The following is a 7,814-nucleotide window of genomic DNA, read 5'->3' as shown; positions in this document are numbered from 1 at the left end:
AAGGAAAACTGTTTTGTACCAGACATAAAAAAGCACATTTAATTATGCTAATGAATCTGCCAGTATGAAGGAAGTCAAAGTAGCAGAGTTAAAAGGTACAATTCTTTAATACAGTACTACTCAGTTTTGTGGGCCTTTAAACTCTTATCTGAACTATTCATATTAGCTAACTGAACCATATAATAATTTATCATGATTTTCCCTAAGTAGGGAAAAAGCAATTATATTTTATTTACATGTGTTCTATTCATTTACCTGTTAGATTACTCTAATTGTGAAATCCAACAGAATTTCACTATTTAATGACTGCCATCAAACACTGAAAAGCATTTAATGATTCTTTCTGCTAGAGTCCTTCTAAATTACAAAAGGAACAAAGTTCAGTGCTGTTATTTAGTTACTTCCCAAAATGTTTCTTGGACTCTCTGCAATCATTTTATTCTCATAGACTGGGTGATGTTTCCAGCATGACTAGTCCAGACTCTGGATGCACACTCTCCTGACTTTATAACAAATACTGGTTGTCTGCCAAACCCAACTTGCTAGGGCTTCATCTACACTGCAATTGGAATGGAAAAAGCTAGGATCTCCAAGCAGAGATTTTACTACAGAAAAACAAACAAACAAAACTCAGAAGGTAGCCAACAGAGGCACTTAAAAGATACCACAAACTTTTAGGGAGAAAGCTCAGCTGAGATGGAGTTCAGAATAGGAGAAAAAGCTAAAAAGGAATCAAACATCTTGTTATCACCTGTCAAGTGTTACTCTACTTGTAACATGCCTGTACCTGACACATTGCTGTCTTCCCAGGAGCAAAAAGACAATACAATCAATGTTAGTATTTACATTAAACAGGAAAAATTATCATGAACCACCACAATGCACAGGAGACTGAAGTAAGCAGAAGTGCTAAGTGAAGTAAGTTTTGGACATGATCACTAACATAGTCTACTTCTTAGATCCTCCTGGTACTAGTGTTCCTTACTTCAAATCAGGTCAAATATCCAATGTGTGGAAATAATTGTGTGCAAAATACCTTTTTGGCAGTTCACTTTTCCTCAGAATGATCCCTCTAGAGTTTTTGAACCCCATCATTCACCTCTTCTTATCTACTTTTACTGGTTTCTGTCTCTGCTATAAAAGCTCCTTCAACCATTTTGCCATAATGCAGTCCAAGAAATGTTACAGTGATTCCTGAAGCGTGTGACAATTTACATGAAATGTTTCATGCTGATTAATTTAGATTGGTTTTTTGGGTTTGGGGTGGGGGTTTTTTTGTTTGTTGTTTTTTTGTTGTTGTTGTTTTTTTTTTTTGTGAGAAAACCAGGGACTAGTGTGGGATGTTTTCTGCCAAGAGAGAATCTGACTCTCTGGAGTAAGTTTTCATGAGAAAAATAGTGGCCAGCTTGGACTGAGGCATTAGATGAAAACAGATAACTTCTCAGGTAGAAAAATTTTAAAACCCTTCTATCACTTCTTTTATGAAACATTAATTAAGACAAGTAAAATATGTCAAAACAGAAGAGTTGGAAATAAGCAGTGCTAAATACAGTGGCCAAGTGTGTAATTTTTGGTATAGTCTGTTGAACTGTTGCTTTTGTACTTCTCTCAGCAGTCTGATCTGGACAAAGCATAACAGCCAAGTGTGCAGTGTTGGGACAACGCAGAAATAATGAAGTGTTACAGCCCAATAGGGAATGTAGGTTAAGGATTTAAACAGGCAAAAAAGCAAAATGGGAAGGGCTGATGCAGAACAGTCTGTCTGCCAGAAAAAGTAGTCAAGAGGGAAAGGCACCTGCAGTAGCCATGTCAGAAGAGCCTAGCCAGGCCTCCAGTCAGGACAGTGGCCAATCATTATCAGTATTTTGAAATCTGATTTCAAGTTAAGCTTCAGTAAAGCCAAGCTAACAAGTCCTGTTCACTGGATTGAAGAGTGAATTTGAAAAACTCTGAAGTGATCTAGAAAAGACAATGTGAAGCTGTGGATATCCCACAGTGAACTTTTAATAATTGCAGTACAATAACAAAAAAACCAATAAAATACATCAGTGTATGCTCTATAAAACTGCAGAAGCGTTACTTATATCCTGAAAAGAGTAATGACCTAAAATTATTCAAGCACCTATAATCATAATTATGCAGATCCAGTATAGGATAGTTTAAAAAATGAAAAACTGTTTATAATAGCATCTATAAACATGATAACATGAGGGGTATGAAAATGTTTTTCTTTATATCATTTAATCTGCAGAATTATTGAATTTCTTCCTGTTAGAAATATAATACTGAACTGAATGAAGCCCTGATGCAGGACTGAAAGCAAAGGAAGCAGGAAGGAAATTAAGATCCCAAAGGTAAACGGGTGTAATATTGAGAGGAAAATATAAGATTTACATCTACAGTCTTACTCTCCAGTCAACTAAAGAAAGAGCAGCCATTTTTTTCTACCTTTATTACCCTTCCTCCTGCGCAAAGATTTTAACTGGGTTCCTGATAAGCACAAAAACGTTTGATGCATTTGAATAATGCATTGAAGAATTTGAAGTTATTGAAACTAGGCATTAAGAAGAGAGGTGCTTCTGCCTAAGAGTGGCAGCTGTTATGTAGGTTAAAAAGCATCACACAAAAATCTAGGAATAGAGAGGATTGCATGTGAGAATGAGCAAGACTGCAAACTAATGGAAGTATGGTACTACAAAATTCTCTCACCTTGTTTCATGAGTGCAATGACCCAAAGTCAGAGACCAATATCAGGTTTTGGGCACCAGTGTGGCACTGGCTGAACACATCATACAAGTACCATGATCAGGCTTTAGATGGTTCAGCTACTCTAGATCAGCATATTCTTCTATGAAGTCTAGCAGAAAAAAAAAGGTATCCACTGCAGAAGTAGCAAGAGGGCAGCCTGCCAGATTAACTTTTAGAAAAGCCAGGGGAAAATTAAACAAGGCAACAAAAAAGCTATATATAATTGTGTATGAAAGTGAGGATCTTGTAACAATATAACTGAAGTGCTCAGGATTTGTGAGCCTAGCAGTGTGCTAGGAAAATACTCTCTTGTTACACCAAAGCTAAGGATGGAATTGGTTCAGTTGGCTGCGGTAAGAGCATATCAAGAAACTTTTTTTAATGGGCATTGCTTTCATATATTGGCTCACTGCATTTGTATCTCCCAAAGTGAACAGGGTCAGGTTATATAGACATACAAGAGATCAATTACTCTACTTAGAAGGGTACTCTGTGATTAAAAGTTTAATAACAAAAAAGAACATAAATATCCAGTTGTTGAGAGCGGTCCAAGAGGTAGGTATTATTACAGGAGTAACTCAAACATTTTGCTACTCTACTGGAACATCAGAGGTGTGAACCCTTTCTGTTCAACTTTCAGATCTTCCAAATAGCTCAGCATACAGAAATTGTCTGCTTTTAACATGGTTTGCAGATGTACTCTTGGCCAGCTTTCTTCTATTTGGACTGATCTGAATGACCTGAAGCTTGGGAACACAATTATACTCTGGGATAAAAAATGTTATTCTCTGCTAATAAAGAATAAAAGGTTGCAAGGCAAAGATACGTGGTAACTTAACATCTAAACTACATCCCAGAATAAAGGGCAGCAGGAATTTTGATTACTCCACCTATACTAGAGCTTCTATGCACAAACACACTCCAAAATATTCCAGGGGTTAATTAGATGGCTTTCAATTCAGTCTTACAGCAATCAGTTTCCACTGAATCACAAATTAGCAATTGTGTTATTATCATACTAATTGGAAAAAATACAACTGAGGTCAATAATTAAATCAAAGCTATAGACTGCACTTTAACAGTGGTGACTAAACTCTCTGGTAAGCTAGGCAGGACATATTCATATTATTAGTATGGGGGCTATAACCCCAGTATGACACCAGTGTGTGTGACATGTTGGTCTGTGGGAAGTACAATCAATATGCAAGATATTTGCCCAGAGCCTGCTTTCAGCCCACGCACAAAACTCTGGCCCAACAGTGACAGAGGCTGGAAATGGGCTGCAAGAGCCAGGGCAATTAAACATGGCCAGCTCCCAACAACTGTCATTCCCCAGAGCCCCATGACTGCCTCCTGGCCAGACTGCCTCCTCCATAAAGCCAGACCTGCAGCCAGTACTTGACAGAAGAGGACTGCCGGCTTCCCAGGAAAAAGCATCACAGTCAGTGTATCACAGATCACAGGAATTATCCCACTGACCCACAAAGACTCTGCAAGCTGTAGTTTAAGCAAGATTGGTTTTGACTATTCAGATTTCAAACAGCTGGATTCTATCTTTCAATCAACCACTAAGCTAAGATATTGTTAGTTCAGTGGGAGAATATTTCTTTGGACTAAATGGACAAATGACTAGCCAGTTATAGTATGAGGAATTCTCTGCTGACCTCACGTCACATACCAGGTACAAATCATTCATCTAATAAAAGTATATTTCATCACTGTACAAGAAACCGTATCAATAAAGATAACGGTACAATAACAATTGCTAGCCAGTTTTATGTCAGTCAGCACAGCCCAAAACAGAAGTGAAATCTAGACAACACAACACTGCTCTTTCAGCAGCACCTCAAGCTTTACCAGTGTCTACTCTCATTACTGCATTTATTTCAGTAGCCATTTTAAAACTACTTTTATTAGATGTCTTTTACTGTATTGATTATTTGGGCAATCTATTCCAGACAAAATTCATTCAAGCTATACTTCCTATGGATGAACGTAATTCAAGCCACTTGGTGTATTAGAGGAATAAAATGATGAGAAAGGGCTTCATCTTGCTTGTGGATACCAGGCTGCTTTTCAGAGAGTGTTCACTGGGAAGAAACCAGCCCCTGTTCGCACAGGAACCAGCAATCTTGCAGTGAGCTCAGAGGCAGTTTGTCTCTCTTGTCAATAAGGATTGTGCTTATAAAACAAAACTTCTTCCTAGTTTTTATGTTAATAGTCCGTGGGTCTGTTCTTCATGGAAGAACCATTCATGTGTAGCTCGCAAAAAACCTTAACTATGTAGATAACTGCCTGCAATTTCCAGCTTCCTTTACATATGACTAAATATGAATTCAGTCTTACATACACATCTAAAATGAACCCTCCTCAGCATTCACAAGTGGCATATTCAAATCACTTGACATTTTAAATTCAAGGTGTGATATGCTAGATTTTTTAAAATTAACTTGAAAAGGTACATTTTTTTTTACTGTAAGCATATCCAGTTTGGTTATTCAAACAGTTATCCTATGTATCACTGATTTACACTTATTCAAACAAAAAAATTCTTCAGTGGAAGGCCACTATGATGTCAAATACATTTCACATCTCCTTTTAACAACTGTTTTCTTTTCCGAACACCATAAAGTTAGTTTCCAAGCAGTATTACTATTTAGCTCACTAGGAAAACACACAGAATTTGCTTTTCCAAGCACTTGAAAAAAATTCAGATAATATAGCTGCTGAAAGTGAGCATCATTATTCAATTTGCTATTACAAACACAGGTAGTGTTGTATTGCTCAGGTAGAATTTGAAAGTATCTTTCCCTCTTAACATCTGATTTCTGCACCACAATATTTTTTCCTTCTTGAGAAGGTAAAGCTGAAAAAACATGACCTTTCCTGCCAGTGGGAAGCTCTGTCCCATCAAGAAAGAGGTCAGCAGTTTACAGCTGTGGAGGCAAATAGGGCTCTTTCACAAATACTTGCTAAGTATTATTTTTTTGGTTGTTTTGTATTTTGTATTCTTGATTTTTTTTTTTTTTGCATGGGGAACAGTATTTTCAAAAGTCAAGAAAACAGTTGCACCACCGCAGAGAGTTGTATATACTAGGAACTACAGTCTTTCTCATTTTGTTGATATCTAAGACAACCTTTCACATCCACCACATCCCTGCCCCAAGAAAAGTTCAAGAAATGCTTGAGAGGCTATGAAGATTTGTCATAGCATGGTACTCCTGACCAGATAGAGACTGATGATAACTGGGGTCATGCATCAGACATCTCCCACAGCATTCTACCTGGCTGGCTGATTTACTGTTTTCAAAAATAAAAGCATAAAAGAATAGCAGAGGGCAGTGATTTAAGTTGATTGTCTCCTGCCCATGCAGTTGGGGTGCTTATTTTGGTTGGTCTTTAGAAATGAAATAGGTTGATATGTTTTCAGTAGGCTGGGAATCAAACACACTAGACCAAGAAGTCAAAGTGAGTTGGATAAATAAACAAAATATATCAAGGGAACTTAACTCCTTGGCAGTGGTACCAATGAATTCCAGTGGAGCTTGTGTCTGGAAAATTGGACTCCAGGGCCCAAAGGGATTAATTTTTCATATTTATTTTACTTTCTTGTAGCAGATTTGGAAGTTTGTGCTGTTAGAGGAATAAAGAAAATGAGTGAGAGACCTAAGAACTGGATAGCAGGCCAGGAAGAAAGAACAAAAAGAAAATATGTACTAATTATGAAGTAGGTTGGAAGACTTCCTTTCAACTTGCTCCTATAAACAGGACAACAAATGGAGCTATTGACATTATTAACTATCAGAAAGGAAATTATTTCTGTGATTATTCCACATATACTGTTGTTCTAAGGTTGTATATTAAATGCATAAAGTTACTACAACATACAAGTTAATAATTCTGTCACATTACTGTTATGAAATGTTATTTCACATCATTGTAAAACTACTTACAAACATTCCTAAAAAGAGAATGTGAGTACTTACATATGGTAAGGCCATTTACTAACAAGGACCTGATAACAACATCCTTCTGGGATACAGCTCATTGTTTTGGGAAACTAGTAATCTTAAATTCAAACTATAAATTACAATGACTGTTGTCATTCCAAACTGAAGTCTTCATTTGCAAACATAGCTATTTTAGTTGCATCTATTGGATTATCAAAAGAAACAAACTCTGGAACCTCTGCACAAAAGCTAATCAGAAGAAACATGACAATTTTCAGACTGACAACCTTTTTAGAAAAATACACAAGACTTACAGGATGCTTTTTAATCTTTTCTTTGAATGTCTGGGTTTCATAGGGCCTAACAAGTCTCATAATTAAAGTGACGTTTTACTGATAAAAATCCTCTCTAGCCATTTTATAGAATCATAGAATGGTTTGGGTTGGAGGAGACCTTACAGATCATCTAGTTCTAACCCCCCTGCCACAGGCATGGACACCTTCCATAAGATCAACAGATAAAGTAGCTAGAATCCCAAAATAAATGTTTCTAATGTCTTCATTCAGGTCACTTAAACCCAAGGAAAAAAAAAATAATCTTCACTTCATTATATCCTGAATGCAGCTCTAAATGAGTGCAAGCTAGCAGGTAAAAGTTCAGTACTACTAGCTCATAGTAAAAACAGTCAAAACAAAATCCTACAGATGTCTCACATGCAGATTTGTATTCTTTTAACTAAAGCATGATTTTTGAGGTAAGTTCAGCAAAAATTATCTTCTATTTATAGACAGGTTCATCATTAAGAGGTATTTTAAGGCAACACACATTATTACATTATGCCAATTCTCTGTTGCAGACATGATTCTTCCTGATTTTAGTGAAATTTTAGTCAGCTGCCAGGAGAGCAAGTCCTTCACTGATGGCATTCAAAACCAGCTCCAATACTACAGTTGCCTGGGGAATTAGAAATGACATTTTTATTATAGCTCTGAACACATATATAACACCTTTTTATCTTGCACAGCTGAAAATGCCAGTTTTCTGTGCCTTGAAAGTTAACAGAGATTAAGCCTAAGAAACAGTTTCAAACTGTATTTACAATTAAATGGGTAAAGT

This window comes from Athene noctua, chromosome 5, assembly GCF_965140245.1.
Source record: "Athene noctua chromosome 5, bAthNoc1.hap1.1, whole genome shotgun sequence".
Taxonomy (NCBI): Eukaryota; Metazoa; Chordata; class Aves; order Strigiformes; family Strigidae; genus Athene; species Athene noctua.
Note: the sequence above shows the minus strand (reverse complement) of the source record.